This window comes from Vigna unguiculata, chromosome 3 (genome assembly GCF_037176805.1).
Source record: "Vigna unguiculata cultivar grain cowpea cultivar isolate G323 ecotype 2 chromosome 3, ASM3717680v1, whole genome shotgun sequence".
Taxonomy (NCBI): domain Eukaryota; kingdom Viridiplantae; phylum Streptophyta; class Magnoliopsida; order Fabales; family Fabaceae; genus Vigna; species Vigna unguiculata.
In genome coordinates, this window is record NC_140794.1 from 49,145,552 (window position 1) to 49,163,290 (window position 17,739).

Below are 17,739 nucleotides of genomic sequence, written 5' to 3' on the forward strand. Positions count from 1 at the left end.
CAATCTTAAAATATATTTTAATTGTCGTTTTATTGCTTGAATATAAGATATATTGAAAAATTATAAATTAAATAAAATGGTTCTAATTATAGATAAAGATATACTTAAAAAGTAATTTTTATATATACACTAATAAAGGAATATCATTATATGTTGATATTATTATTAGTTTGTTTATTATATAGAAAAAAAATAAATAAGTAAATAAAGTAAAAGAAGAAAAGAAAAATGAGTTATATTTGATTGAAAATATATGAGTCAAAATATTATTAATTATATCCATCAATAATAATTTTATCTTTTGATATTGTTAGTTTTCTTATTTAAATTATGATTGTAATAAAAAATAGACTAATATTAATATGAGATGAGAGAAGAAGAAAAAAACAAAGATAAGAGGAGTGAATCGTTTCGTAGAGTTAATGTGTAAAATAACATAATAAAATATTTGATTTTTCACATTTTAACTCATTTTTCTTTGGCAAATATGGACGCCAAATGTTCCATACAACATATTCATACCTGAATAAAATAGTTTTAATTTATACCCAATTAAGTAACTTTTATAGTTGATTAAGATCTATTTTCATTTCTTTTATTTTTAGTATGGTAATAGTCATATTAAACTATGATAGTAAATAAATAAATAGATAAAAAAATAACTTATTTTCTTACTATTTTTTTAATTAAACATTCTCTCTTTTTATTAATTTTTTTACTTATATTTATTTTTTCTTTAGTTGATGATAAGGGATGAAGAGATCATATCAGTTTGATAAATCAAGAAGTTTTAAACTAATGTAATATAACTTTGTAAACCAAGATGATTTGGGTCATGTCATCATATCATATGAATTAAAGTTATAAGCTATTGTTGATAAGAAATATTAGGAAAGTCCGAAAAATACTAGAAAAGGTCGAAATCATCTAGATAATATTATGTATTATGTAAATCTAATCCCCGTGTCTGAAAAACAACTAAATGAATTAAAGATGACAAGGATTATCTACATAATCTATGGAAAAAAAAAGTTTATCAAGAATAATATAAATATACAATTATATAAAATATATATCATTAGTTTTATTGTCCAGTTATTTTCGCATTAACACTAACCCTTAAATATTGACTTGATCATATGGGGTGTCTCTATCGACACAATTTCCAAATTGAGATTTATCAAAGAATAAAAAAAAAAGAAAAAGAAAAACTTTCATCTACTTTCATACTAATCAATAAGAGAGATAAAGTGATATTATAGAAGTTATCTCGACCTTATGATAAAATATTAGTAGTTCTATACCCAGATTTTATATATGATAGTATATAAAACGACAACCTCACGTTGATGCATATCGAGTCTACGCGATTTTAAATAATTTTCTGTTAGTGTGTATATTATCAAGTTCCGCGATATAATCTTTTCAAAATAATATTTGTACTTTAAGCAAATTTACAAAAATTGTTATTTTCAATAAATTAACAAGATAATAAATTTTTGAAAGACCCTTAAATAATTTTAGAATATTGTGAATGTCATAAGTTGTTAGTTCTTGAATGTTACAAACATAATTAGGACAATTTAAAAAAATATATATAAATTTACTATTTTTTTCTTGACATTTAAAGTTTGTGAATTTTACACTCTCGTTGTTGTTAATTAAATTTAATTGTTTATATATAGTGAAGTGATAGTACTAAATAACTCATGACTCGTGTAACGTGAATAAACCTGGATGGTGATAATGAGGCAACTACTTAACGCTAAAGATAGTAAAGTTTAGTTGATTATTTAATGCACTTGTACGTCTTTTTTTTTCTATAACATCGCGTTTGGTATGTATGCGTCTAACGTACTTAAATGTGAGATGCAAAACTTAATACTATCATATATAAAATGTCTGCATCTATAACATTTTCAAATTCAATTTCATGTTGTAAATGTTTAGCCATATTCAATGCGATTAATTGCTTTCATTTTTACTTTTTTTGTTTAAAATATCATATCTCAGTTTTGAATTTATAGTACACTTATAAAAATACCGAGTACTGAGTTATTATTTATTTACATATGACTAGAAGTGACAAACAGGTCAGTCCGGCTCGTTTTGGCCAGATCCATATGTGGTCCGTCAAAAATGGATTGGGTTGGGTCGGACTAGGTTGGGCCAGATTGGTCCATCAAATAGAAATGGGTCAATAATCACAACACGTCCCGTATAGAACGTATAACAGGCTGGGTCGGGCTGGTCAGTCCACTTTTTTTCTTTTTTTTTTTAATTTTTTTAAAAGTTTTAAATTTATTTTCAAAATTTTAAAATTATTTATTTTTCTTAAATTTGTTTATATATACATATAAATTAAATTATTATTAAAGGCATATTTAATCAAATAAAATATTTTTTAAACTTTTAATTGATTAGTTAATGTTTTTAATTTGATAAGTTAAAATAATTATTAAATTTACATAATAAATTATTCAATTATAACTAATAATTGAAACTTAATTTGTAGGTGTTAATGATTTAAATTACAATATTATTATATATTTATACATTTAAAATATATAATATAAAAATCAATCTTTTTAATTACTTTTAATTTATTTTATTTTTTTAAAACAGGCCAACGGGTCAGGACGGGCTAGCCCATCAAGTTGACAGGCTGAACGGGACGGACCAGAACGGGCTGACGGGTTGAAATCTTCAACCCAACCTGTCCCTTTTACAACGGGTTGACGGCCTGGCCTGTTGGACCCAACTCGTTGGGTATAAGTATGGGGATGAAGATGATTTTTTTTATGGGAATGGGTATGAGATAGCGAGACGTGTCCCTGTCCCACCTCTTTGTCATCCTTATTCTTATCGTTTATTTTAATGACAACAAAATTTTATCTTATATCCTTGTTTAATATAAATTGTAATATACTAAAACCACTTTATGATTATTTTATATAATTCATTTTGCAAAAATATATTTTTAATCCCTTGCGTAAAATTAGAAATGATCCCTGGTCGAAACTTATATAATGTTTGGTTAACATGCTTTTAAAAACATTAGTTATTGTGGCAAATAGAGTTTCAATTTTTTCTGAATTTATATTAAAATTAAAATTGTTTTGTCGGCCTAGCCCACACTTTTTAGGTTTAATGAAAGAAAAATACAAATCATAGTTGTAGTGTAACCATTTCAATGCCACATTCTCTTTTGACTCCCAACACACCTTGCTAGAGAAGAAGAAGGAGCAATGAGGACATCGATAAAAGTCGTTGCTGCTACACTACTCAAGAAGCTCCTACTCCTCTTCTCCATCAGCCACGAAGAGCTTCGCCAAAAGAGACTGAACCAAAGGCGCAACCACATCGAAAACGTGAGCTACCACGCCAGAGCTTGATCGTCGTTGCGCGCACCTCGCCTAGGAAGAAGAAGGCATCACACCTCCACCGTTGTTAGAGCTTCACCGAAATGCAACCTTCCGTTGTATGAAAATGTAACCACCGTAATGAAGATGGTGACCATCGTGACTCCCATCACAACCACCCCTAGTAGTAACTCCTCCCTAGGAAGAAGAAGGCATCACACCTCCACCGTTGTTAGAGCTTCACCGAAATGCAACCTTCCGTTGTATGAAAACGTAACCACCGTAATGAAGATGGTGACCATCGTGACTCCCATCACAACCACCCCTAGTAGTAACTCCTCCCTGCGAGATCAAAACGATGGTTGCACAAAAGTTTAAGAGAGTTTTCAGTTGTGAGGGAGGTTGATCCGAAATTAGGAATTTTTTTCTTAACTAACATCTTGTGATCATAGGTGTGGTGGATCATAGGTGTGGTGACGTCTGAGTGATGGTAAGTCACTACAAGAAAAATCTTAAATAATGACCATATTTAGTGACCAAAATAATTAGTCACTATAGTGATCAATTTTGATACTAATTTATAAACTAAAAATTATTGGTAACTAAATTAGTTTCAAAAATTATAATTGATCTTTAAATTCGTAACTAAAATAGTTTATATTATAAATTAGTCTCTAAATTGGTCACTAACATTAGCTATCTAGGTTTTGGTTACCAAAGAAATTAATTTATAGATTCATCTCTAAATAATTAATTAGAGAGATTAGATGTGCAAACTTAATTTATCGTAATTCATTATTTTTAGGTTTGCTTGTAAGTATAAGTACTTATTTGGATCAAATAATACAATCTTCTGGAAGACATTTGTTAATATTTTACTTATTAAATATCTTCGAATTATATATCCATGTGATCTTTATGATTTTGTATTATTATTATTTTGATGAAATTTAATTGTTTTTGGTTATCAATCATAATGTTCCATATATATATATATATATATATATATATATATATATATATATATATATATATATATATATATATATATATATATATATATAATATGCCACTTTGTTTTTTAATAAAAGTCAAATTCATATCTCATGTTTTAAATATAGATAAAAATTGCCTTTTCAAAAATATGTATATATCCAATAAATATGTCAACATTTCTTTTATAACTAATTAAATTTGAAGGATCCATAAGAATTACTTTCTCATTTTTTATGTATATCAATTCGATAATAAACATAATATAATGAATATGATAGTAGGACAGTAAATATATTATTAAAAATTTTATAATTAAATTCTTTGACTTCTTAAAGTAACCAAAATATAAATTACATTTAAAATAAATACATTTCAAATGTTATGTCAACACCTTTTTTTTTATAAAAGTCAAATTCATTTCTCATGTTTCAAAATTAGATAAAAATTACCTTTTAAAAATATGTATATATCCTGTAAATATGACAACATTTTTTTATAAAAGTCAAATTCATATCTCATGTTTTAAAAATTACCTTTTAAAAATATGTAAATATCGTGTAAATATGTCAACATTTTTTTTATAAAAGTCAAATTCATATCTCATGTTTAAAAGCTAAATTAAATATGTTTTAAGTAAACTCTAACCTGGCTGAGTACAAATCAAGACTCCATATTAAAATTGGTTTATGCGAATGTCATTATCAGCGATGAAATCAACACCAAATTTATGCAAAGATTATTTGCGTTTGTTTTGATTAATTATCTTTTTAAAAAGTTTGTATTGGTTATCAGATGAGAGCATAATTGAGTAATCAACCCAAACTCAAAAGCAGTACAAATGGCAAAAATGAAAGCAATTGATACTAATTACATTTTTTAAATCATGGGTTGAATATATTTGGTAATGACTATTGTTGTTCTATATTTTTTAAAAGAGAATTTATGTTGTTTTTGATGATGTCTATGAAAAAAATGATAGCATAGAATTGTTGAAATTCAAACAAGACATATATGTGTGTGATGGTTAAATTTATTGTTTTTTTGTCTTGCTAGTTAATTAGAATATTAATCTAGTTAACTAGATTAGTTTTGAAACATGAACTTGAGTTCTATCATAATCTAGTTGATTAGTCAAATAACATAATCAACTAGGTACTTCCAGACAGCAGCCTATTCATATAATCATATCACTGCACCTATTGGAAGAGAACGTTTTCTCAATCAAAAGAAAGAAGAAAGTGGGGTGAATATTTTCTTGGAACAGGTTCTGCAGCAGTGTTTAAGTGTTCATCGAGAATGCTCATCAAGATCAAATGAAAAGGGTGTAATATTAACACCAAAGTTATGTGCTAAATCATGTCTAATTGTTTCATCATTGTCACTGTTTTCTCACTACTTTTTATGGTTTCTTGAATTGAAATTCTATCTTTTATCACTGTGATTGTGGTAGTTGTTTGTAATTGCTTGGAGCATTATAATTTTTGCATTTTTTGAAGGAGTGTTTCAAGAAGTGTAGTTTTAGAGTTTAGGAATTGCATAAGGGTTTCTTGTATTCCTTCTCTTGTTGTTATAGTCGAATTCTTCTCTTGTTATTATAGTCGAATTTTTAGTGAGGAAAACCAGAGACTGGATATAAATTCAATTTAATCGAACCAGTATAAATCTTATTGTCTCTTGTGCTTTCTTTTCATTCTCTTTTAATTTTTTCTAAGTATAAAGGTTAAACAATATGCATTCTTAAATTCCTTTTATCAATTGGTTAAAGATTTCACAAAAACTATTTTTCAAGTGTAAAAGTAAATCAAAAAGTTTGAGAAACAATTCAAACCCTCGTGATTGTGAAAGATTGGTGCATCAAAACTAACAACTATTTTTTCAAGCACGTAAAGAACGTGCTCGACTGATTAGTTAAATGTGATTAGTAACTAAATTATGTAGATTAATTATAGAAGTTTAAAAGATATAATTTAAAGCAATGTTTGAATTTATAGTTTATTAAATTTTTTTCACTCTTCACCTATATTCACCTATGTGTTATATATATATATATATATATATATATATATATTATATTTAATTTTAATGTACAATAGTTTTTAAAAATATAATAAATATATGATTGTTATTGTGTAAAATTATAAATTAATTTATTATAAAAATATTAGTGCTTTATAAATTATACATTTTATTTATTAATACGTTAAAGAATTTTAAAATATTAAACATGAATACGCGTAAACCATAAATACATAATTCATAATCATAATTATTCACGATTTCAGTAAATTATTTCATTTTTCTTTAATAATATGTAATCTCTTTATACAATTGTTTCTTAATATTTTCTTTGTTTATTTTAATCATTACACTATTGTTAATAAATAAAAACTAATATGAACTTACATTAGGTAACAAAAGTAAATTAAAATTTCATAAAAGTTTAATTTTATCTATAAAATGAAACTTTATAAAATATACGCTAAACTAGTTTTTAGTATTTCATTTTCATTTTTAATGTCAAATAACAATAGTTAACAAAAGACTAAAAAAAAACTATAAAAATCATATTTACAATAAATAAAAATATATTTAAACAGTATTTTCTATTAGTAAAATAATTAAAAGATCTTTTTTAATTTATAGAAAAAGTATAACCCCTTTATTTTCATACATTATTTCTTCAGAAAAAAAAAAAAAACGGGAGGGAAAAAAGAGAAGCATTTATATCAAAGCACAGGTGCAGAAGCAATTATCCATACAGTCTTGGAGTTAGGACGGACATATTTAAGAGGTTAGGTGAAGCTCCTTGTTCCACTTAAATATAGTTTTAGACTATTCTTCTTTCCTCACTTAAATATAATAAAAATATTTTTATTTTATTTCATAAGTTCCAGTAAGAAATCTTATAAAGAATGTTTTAAATTAAGATTAGCGAAATTAAATAATATTAATTTATCCTTTAATTAATATGAAACTAGATACTTCTGTTATTTAGGTTTAGAAGATGTAACTTTTTGTTAGAGGAAGGTTTGAAGGAGGGAAAAAAATAAAAAAGCAAATTGTTTTTCCTAATTTAACCATTGGAGGAGACATTGTAGATGTTACTGTAACTAGCAATGAAAGATTTTGGATATAAATAAAGCAAATATACTAATGACAGAATGTAAAAGTTTGAGCACTTTACTTTTGTATTTGTGATTACCTTTTGTGAGGTCCAAAGTAAAGGCACCACAATCACTGGACATGCATGAGAAAGAAGAGATATGATTTATATTTTTATGGGAATGGGTGAAATATTTGTAATGTTTCAATGAAAGGCTTAAATCATTGTAAACTATAATGACATGTAGGGATGTTGCTAGGATAGGTACTTGAGTGCTTATAATGCAACATATTTTATTTTACTTCTAGGTCGTATATTGATTTTTAATCATTTTATAATCATTAAAGAATTTAGTTAATTTAATAAATGCTATTAAATTTAGTAATTATCATGTTATTTTTGTAATGACCTTCAAAGATATTAGAATTTTATCTTTGACTTTTCCTTTCTATATAAAATAGTACCACGTGTAATTTAAAGAATTTAAATAATTAAGACAAATTTATTACAGAAAAAAGCTGCTGCATAAAAGGGTAAGTAGTAATAGTAGTTTACGAGGATCTAATAATGGTTTGATTGCTGAAGCTTTCATAGTAGCAATAATAGGTGAAATAGGTATTATGTTTTTCTAAAGAATATGATATAGTGTCTGTAATTTAGATTCTTTTAATTTCCAGTCTTTTTATCTTTTAGTATTATTCTTTAACGTATTTTAACATCTCAACTTTTCTGTTTTGGTGTAGAGATACATTAAAATAAACATTAACATGACATCATCATATGTTAAAAAAGGTTATTATGAGATCGTTATATGTTGTGTTATCATGACTTAAAACACTTTAAAATTATAAAGAATATATTTTAAAAAAATTGATTATGTTTTGCTCCTTCCTCATTCAAATGTTTGATTTTTTAAATTTAAATAAAGATATTTGGTCTGAAATTAAATTTCTTTTCCTGACAACTCATTCTGGTATAGGTTTTATGTCTTTTATTTTGTTAAATTTTATCTATTCATCATCAAAAAATTTCTCTTTTATCCTTCTAAACAATAAATACCTTCAAGTAATTAGAGTGTTCTCTTTGCATAAAGATATTTATGGAAAATGTGGATTTAATTAAAGAATTAATGATGTTCGGATTTATAGATGTGTAATATTGTGTTCACTTAAAAGGATTTATTATTGGGAGAGATTAGAAATGGATGATTTGAGAGTGAGTTAGGCATTTACTTCTAGAAATAAGAGAGAGGAAAAGGAGGGAACAAAAAATTTCCTCATTTTCACATCTTGTGAGATGATTTGAGAGTGATTTGAGAAAGATTACCATTATTTTCTCGATTTATTTATCCTTCTCTTAATTCACTAATAATGTAATGTTGCATAATTATAATAATAATGTTAAAATACGACTTTTTAAATTATGATTAGAACAATAGTTAATACCCAAATTTTTAAATTGTTTATAAAAAAAAGGTTGAAGAAGTAAATCTATTATATTTTTATAATATTTTTTTTATTTATTCATTTAAATATTTTTTATAAAATAAATCTAACTCATCAAAATATAATTTTAGATTATTTTCAACATCAAGGACAATTTGATAATCTTGTTATTCTTTCAATTAAATTTAGTTTTTAATCTATCACACCAATCAAATCACTTATAAACTTTAATAAATTTTACTTTTAAATTCAGTCACTCACTCACCTCTAAATCTCAATCCCTTCAAAAGAATAATACAAACTTCACACTCTAATCCACTCAAATTTATTCTCTTCCTCTCTACCAAATTAATATTCACAAGTGAACACATCCTAATGTTGTGTTTGGATTGGGGTGTGAATTTGGGAGAGTGGGTTTGAGTTTATTTGTAGGTGAAGACGATGTTGTTTGGATTGGAAAAAAAAATAGTCTGATCAAATGAATATGAGTGAAAATAAATGGATGTGAGTGAAAAGTTTGTGAAAAATTGTGTATGATTTGATTTGATTGATAAAATTTATTTAATTTTTATTTTTAATAGATTACATCGTATGATTCCAAATTTATCTTTCATGATAAATGTAATGTAAATTTAAATATAAAAAAGAGAAATAATGTTAAAATAAAATTGAAGCTGTTATTTGAAATTAAAAAAATATAATTTATTATTAGTGTCATTATTTTTTTTTTATTATTATTATTATTATTATTATTATTATTATTATTATTATTATTATTCATCGTTATAAAAACAGGTAAAACAAAATAATTTTTGAAATCTAATTGCTATAACAAGTTGACCAAAATTCCATATATAAAAAGAATTATTTAACAAATAAAGACACCGTAAATATATACACAGTTAAAAAAGTAAATAAAAGTTAATTTTGATTGGTTAAATCACAAGGACAAACAAGTAAGTTCAACAAAATAAAATGATTTTTCTTGCATATCTCTTTAGTTTAGTAGGAGGCAAAAATCGTAGCTCAATTACAAATTAGCGCTCATAATTCCTTACAAATAAGTTGAACCAACCACAATCCGCACCATCTGTTTCATCAGCGTGAACAGTACGTCAACGGATCTAAACACAATATTAGAGAAGGAAAGCAAGGATTTGAGGGATGAGCCACTTTTTGCATCTACAAAAATAGCAAAGATACGAGAGGATGAATGAAAGTTTAGGGTTTAGGGTACAAATATCCTTCCCAAAACCATATATATATATATTAATGAATAATAATAATAATAGCTAATTTTAGTTATAAGGATAAAATAATAATATTATATTTTAATCTATTAAAACTTTCTTTTATCTATTATATTAATCAAATCATTTGTAAATTTTTATAAATTTTACTTCTAAATTCATTTACTTTCATCTCCAAATCTCTTCAAAGAAACATCATAAATTTATTCACTCAAATCCATCTAAATTCATCTTAATTTAGTCACACTACCTATCAAATCCATCTATTAAGTTATTATTGAAAGAGGATTTCATTAAAATATGATAAACAAGTATAAACAAAATTGATTAGTAAACTAAAGATCGAGGAAAAGGCGAAAGATAATGTAATTTGATTATCGAATCATACTATATTATCTAACGGTCGCACATAAATATTTTAGAAAATTAAATTTATATATAGAAAAATATAAATTAAATTTATAATACATCATGTACATTTCATTTTAAATTATACGAAATCAAAGTTAAGAAGACTAAATTTTGGGAGCACTACTTTTTCTGCGTGAGTAAGCAATTACAAGTAGGAAAGCGTCTTTATTATAATGAGCTAAAAATTTACAGTTTCCAACAAATATATAAAGTTGGTCGAATTGGTTTTTTATCATTCAGTCCGATTAACTATATTATATGAGGTTATAATATTTGGGATAATATTAAAACAATCTTATATTGAACCATAAATAACTTGCAAACTTTGTTATTTTCTTACAAAAAAAATTTTATTTTTGTTTTTAAATGTTTTAAAATAGTTATATTTCTGATGTAGTGATTAAACTTAATTATGTTTCAACACGCTTGATGTCAGAATATTGATATCATATCTGGAAATGAAAATAAGTTTCTAAAACACAAATCCCACTTTTCTTAGTTCTTGAGAAAATGGTAAAGTGATTTTAAAGTTAAACTCTCTTTTTACTTAGAGAACTTGTTTTGATATTTTAATAGTTTTATATCACTTGATCATAATTTAAATATATTTTCTTTCTTTAATATTTTAAAATTAAAAAAAAAAAAATTCATGACGAAACTCTAAATTTTAAAGCGGACAACACTTAAATATGATAACTTATATTAACGATATTATCTTAACAAATTTAAAATTCAAACAACATTTATTGTTATAGTTGTATTTTTTTAAATGTTGATATGATCAATAGTCATATATATATATATATATATATATATATATATATATATATATATATATATATATATATATATTTATGTAATCGAATATGAAATAATTAAACATGATACTGTCATGTATTATTACAATAATTTATTAAAAAATATTTTATTTAAATAGTGAATTTTGTAAAGTTATTATTTAAATAGACTTTTATTATGTCATTTTATTCACATTATTAGTATGTTTGAAAATAAGTAAGGGTTAAAAGGAGAGATGTAATAAGTGGGTTAAATAAACTTTTAGATGTGAACTTTGCTATTATCAATTATTTAATTTTGGTTTATGAGTTCAAATTAGATTATGTTGTATTGTATGAGATTGTGATGATTTATTTTTGTAACATAACTAACGGTAGTTACAAATATTTGTGTGGAATGAAGACTTCCTAAGAGAAAGAAGAAGGTGAACAATGATATTATTTGAGTATATTAAGTTAAATAAAGAGTTGAATGATAATTTCTTTTTTAATTATCAGAAGAAAAATACACCTAAGATATTATTATCATGCATGTTATAAAGAAGTGTAACACTTAGATAAAGCTCACATTAAAAAAAAGTAAGTTGAAGATGTTAAGATGTAAATTATGGGTTTTGAAGTATGTAAATGATATAATCCTATCTAGAAAATAGTCTTATCATTTATGAATCTAAATTTTCAAAAGACACAACACAAATATATCAGAGAAAAACGCAAAATAAGATATGGATGAAGAACGCTACAATCTAGTAAATTAATAAGTCAAATGAAGATTCGCCAGAGAGATGTTAATCTTCAATATGAATTAGAGTTCTAATCCAAGAACCAAGAGAATCCTGTATCAAATAATACAAATGCATATGACATGACTCCAAAGTGTTTACATTAGTTTTTGATACCTATATAAGCACATAAGTTTAAGAAAATTTGAAAACTCTAAAAGAAAGCTCAAGCCCAACAACATAAAATCATAACCTAATTTCTAGAAAAATCCCAAAATCCATAAACATAGAAACATAAATTAATTTTTCTAATAACTATTCTTCAAATGTATCATGTTCATGTTCTTTAAGTTTCCTCCTTCGTAGAACATTATAAGCTTTAAGAAAATGTGTTTTGATCTTTGACCTTGTCATAGATCTTTTGAATTGCAAATGTTTTTCTTGTATATGTTTCCCAAATTTTTCTTATATGTTTAGGATATAAGCCTTGTCAATAACACATAGATTGTAGAATTGACTAAAAGAAAATGTCAACATATACAATATATGATTAGCCTTTCATAATAACCTCTACGATGCACTCTGGAAAGAAAAGTGTGCCTCCAAGAATCAATTTATAAGTTCAATTTGCAACATTTCATTAATTTACAAAAGTTACCTTAATTTGAATTTTATTATAAGATTATGAAACCATTTTTATAAAATATGGAAGGAAGATCCTTGAAATATTTCACTTCACTCCAATTAACCCCAATTTCATTACAATAGAAAAACTCCATTCCAAAAGTTGGTTATAGATCCAACCTAAGACCTTATTAAAAAGTGAAAATGATGAAGGGAACTACATAGACTAAGAACATAAACAAAAATGGACAGGTTACGATAAAATAAAAAAAGTAATGACTGACAAGTAAAAAAACATTATATGTAAGACTCAATCACATGAAACATTTAGTTTGATGAGTTCATACTCACCTACCTCTATATGAATGAACCAACAATCTTCAATAACTTGTAAACAAACATGACTTTCAAATACAAAATAAAGGTTAAACAATATTTTATCATTGAAATTATATTTTTTTATTAGCAATAACCAACTATATACGAGTGGTACAAACTATTCATAACCAGACCATTTCATGGCCTAATCCCATTCCATTAATCCCACATGCTACATTTTGAGTTTTTATTTATTTTCATCTCTTCAATTTGTATCTTTATCTTAGGAAACAACCCTCGTAGTGGATTCCCACTATAATTAAAGGTTGATGTTATCTGAATATACAACACTTGTCCACAACCAACAACCTAGTTTAACCTGACAAATAATTATATTAGCATTCTTGAAACATGCATGTTCCCTTCCTTCCATATTTAGACCATTGTAAAGTACAAAAACATGTCACTATATTTTTTAAAACATGCTTGTGCCAAAGTTATGTTAATAGAAATGCATACGTGGATAAGAGGAAATGAAATTACTCAAATTCACCCCTCTATAACTTGTATGACGTTTCGTAAAAAAAAAGAAAAAGAAGCAAATGTTTCATCAAAGCAAATATTTAACAATAAAGATAACTTTAGAAAAATTAAGGAGAATGATTCATAATGATATAAAAAAAGTGCATGTTTTATAGACATTAAAAATTAATTAAGGTTAAATTGATTTAAAAGTTATTTCTTTCTTAATCACATTTGGAAAAAAAAAATGTAAATATGATGCTACATCTAATGGATGAGTTATCCATATAAGAGACCATGCCACTTCTAACATGAAACCTTAAGGCTTAATGTTTGCAAGTCTTGTTTTTTTTATATACTACTCAACTTTTTTTATTTATACTCAATGTTAAACTTTCAACTCATATTTGGATTCCTAACTGATTGAATCTTACTAAAATGATGCATACTTGAACACCAAGACAAACCATGAATTATAATACCATCTTAGAAGTTTTTACTTGGATAGACAAACAAAATTGACCACTTATAAAAATATGAGTTGTTCATATAAACATGACACCACTTCCAATAAAAATCTCAAAACTTGTTTTTTTTTTTTTATATATACCACAATTTTTTTATACTCGATGCAAAACGTTCATCTCATATAATAATAACTTATTCAAGATAATAATATCTTATGTAATGTCATTCAATGATATAATATAACTAAAAGAATGATAGGATTAGGATCTTATAAACTTTTTGTGAACCTTTCATCAAGTTCAAATATTGTTCTCTCAAATTGTATTTTTCCCGTGGATGCACCGCTGAATTTTCTTTTAAGGAATGGAAATCTGACGAAACTCTGATCTTTTCGATATTAAACTCTATACCTCTACACCAAATATAAATACAACCCTAATTTACTTTAATGTAAAAAAACTTAATTACTTTAAAAAAGTCGTAAACCAACCACTTCACTTCCTCTCTAGGATTCCATTATCAATGATAATGCACAAAGCCCTAGAAGTTAAACTGATAAAGAAAAAGGGCCTCTTGACTACATTATATTTACTTTCTAATTTTATTGGATTTGAGGAACAAATTGACCAATGAGTTAGCAGTTGTATCGTTCAAGAATAAAGCATTCTTCTTTTCCTTGTCAAATGAGTGATGAAGAAAAGTTAGAGGGTAGGTCAATTTTATGACAATTATCCTTAACTCTTCTTTGACCCAAGTTATACAATGTGGTCCTCTAGAATTTGTCTCTAATGCCGCTAAGCAATTTTCTTATGCATATTTTTCAATTTTAACCTTTTAATGAATCTTCTATCTTTTATGTATGCAACACAATCTAACATATCACACATGACTTGAACTCCTTAAACTAATAAAAAACAACTTTTATCAATAAAGATAATGACCAATTTTATTCATTGAAAAAAACGAATATGTGTGTATTTTAAGTACTTATATGATCATTATCTTTTATTTTGTTTATTTTCCACATCTTTCTTTCCTTTTGATAATCTGTTTAAAATACTGTTTCATTTTTGTAGAGTTTTCTTTAGAAAAAGGATTTTTTTTCCCACATCAATGTTTTCTATTTGCATTGATTATCAATATTACTCTATAAATACTATTCAGTGATTTATATGAATAAAAAAAATTCAAAAGTTCCTGAAAATAAAATAAAGGCATTTACGTAATCAATAAGATGAGATTTCAGAAAAAATGATGTTAAATAAAGATTTATTTGAACTTTATTGGATCTGAAAAGGGGTAAAAATGAGAGGGTGTAAGAAAAAGGAGTAGAAAAGCATGATGAAGGTATATTGGTTTAATGAGCTTTAATGGATATGGACATCACGTGCATTACTACAGACAATAATTGTTATTATTTGGTGGCCAGTTTTGAATGGAGACATGATCATAGTCTCATCACTGGTCGACCAAGTTATATTTTGCAGTGCACAAAATTGGGTTTGGTCAAAACCAGGAGGGGAAAGTGGAGTAGTAGTGTGTGAGAATGATACATGAAAGATGAATAAAAGAGGTTGGTGTGCATGATGCATCATTCCATCGAGAATCTTTTTTCATGAAATGGTTAGAACAGATAGAACCAATGAAAGCAAAGACAAAGAATTGTGAACTGTGAATGTGCGAGACTACAAAAATGCCCTCGATAAACAACAACACAACCACTCCTTCCGACAGAGACAACCCCACTTTCTGAAAAAAAAAATGGTAAAGAAAAGAGAAATCTTTGCATGATGGGGTGATGGGGCCTCACTTAGCTACACTTCCATTAGTGTGCTCTCCATCGACACCAAGCTATAATCAAGTGCTTTAGACCTGGATTCTAACTTTTTCCCAAAGGAGGGATTAGGGCAACTTCATTCACTACTCAAAATCAACAATGAGTAGAGAACATGTTGCTTATCTTGCTGTGACATCACTCATGTTTTTTCTTTCTTTTCTTTTTTTCAATTTTCATATTTTCTTATATATCCTTCTCTTTTTCATTTTGACTTTTCTATGATATTCAATGATATCATAGTCTCTTGCTGGCTACATTCAAACCATGGTATCAGTTAATTCCTGATTTATGGATGCATGACTGTCTTTAACTTAAAGAACTTATCTTTTTAATCAAATACACTTTAATAAAAGCTTAAAGTTGATATGTATTAATTCTTTCAAAAGTCAAACTTAAATTAAATTTTTTTGTTTTTTATTGAATTTTTGGTATTGTCCTTCTACCAAACTTTCAAAACATACTAATTTGGTATATTAACAAAATATATTGTATATTTTAAAGTTTCAATAGGAATTCCGTAGGTATGTTATAACCTTATTTGGATAATCATACCTATTTTCATGATTATTTAGTGTCATTATATTATAAATGTAAATTATTTGCCTACTTTGTTGATGTTGAAAAATCTTATTGACCAACCTTCAATCTTCCTTTCCTACTAGATATGATTGTTTTAATTCACAAATATGTATTTTTGAAATAATAGGTTTAGCTTAATATATATTATTCATACCACCAATTTATTTATCTGTAGTTTCAATGATTATAAATAAATGTAAATCAATTCATGTTAGGTCTATAAAGAGGGTTTCACTAGGGAGATATAACACTAATGAAACCTGAGTCCAACCACATAAGGCATTACACCACTCTCAATCCAAAACATTAAAATAATGAGTTTATGAGTCTTTATCCTTATATAGTGTTCTACTTTCTCATTTATAGTCTATGTGAGACTTAGAGTGACACTTAGATTCCTAACCGTCATGCATTTAATTTTTTTTTTAATATAATCTTTGCATATTTTGACTTAGGGTTACTTGTTTTTATGTAGAATAGAGGGGTCCGTTATCTCCTTAACGTCGTGGATATTTATGGTAAACAGGTAGAAAAAAGTATTTTTGTGTTGGTTCTATTTATTGATGGGATAATGGGCCCAGGTCCAAATTAGGTTGAAACGGGCCTGTATCGTTTCCTTTTGGTTGCACGTGTGTGTCCCTATTCTAAGTTTTGGAAGCTAATAACTAGTCCTCACACCTCATACATTATTAACATTATTGGGCCTTTTTCATTTGGATCATCATCATCCATACCATGGAAACCTTCCTATTTCTAACGTATGTGCTTTGAATGGACCCAAAGATTAAAACTTTCTTGTTTTGTTTTCAATCATTCATCAATCATCAAGAGATACTTTCTTTAGCGGGTAGCACGTCATGCAGGAATTTCAAGGGCGAAAAAATAGAAAATTATTTCTTTTGGATAATATTATTTTTACATGATGTACTGTAAGTTAATTGTTAGTATTATATAATTCATTTGTTATCAGTTCATATTTTTTTCCATGCCAAATAAATTCTTTCTATTATAACTTCAACAAAACAAAATCCTGTCAGTCAATATAATTACGTGGAATCCATTTTATCGTAGAAATATAATAATATAAATTATTAATAAATTAAGTAAAATGATCATTTGCCTATTTGTTAAAAAAGATCCGTACATATATGATTGCTTGTGATAAGAAGATATTTTTTCATATTCCAAAGCAGATATCACAAATCACAGACCACAAAAGTACAACAATATAAACTATCACTATAGAGTGTTTTTGGAAAATTTAAGAGCATATTTATCTTTATTCTAATCAACTAAGTTTTGGTA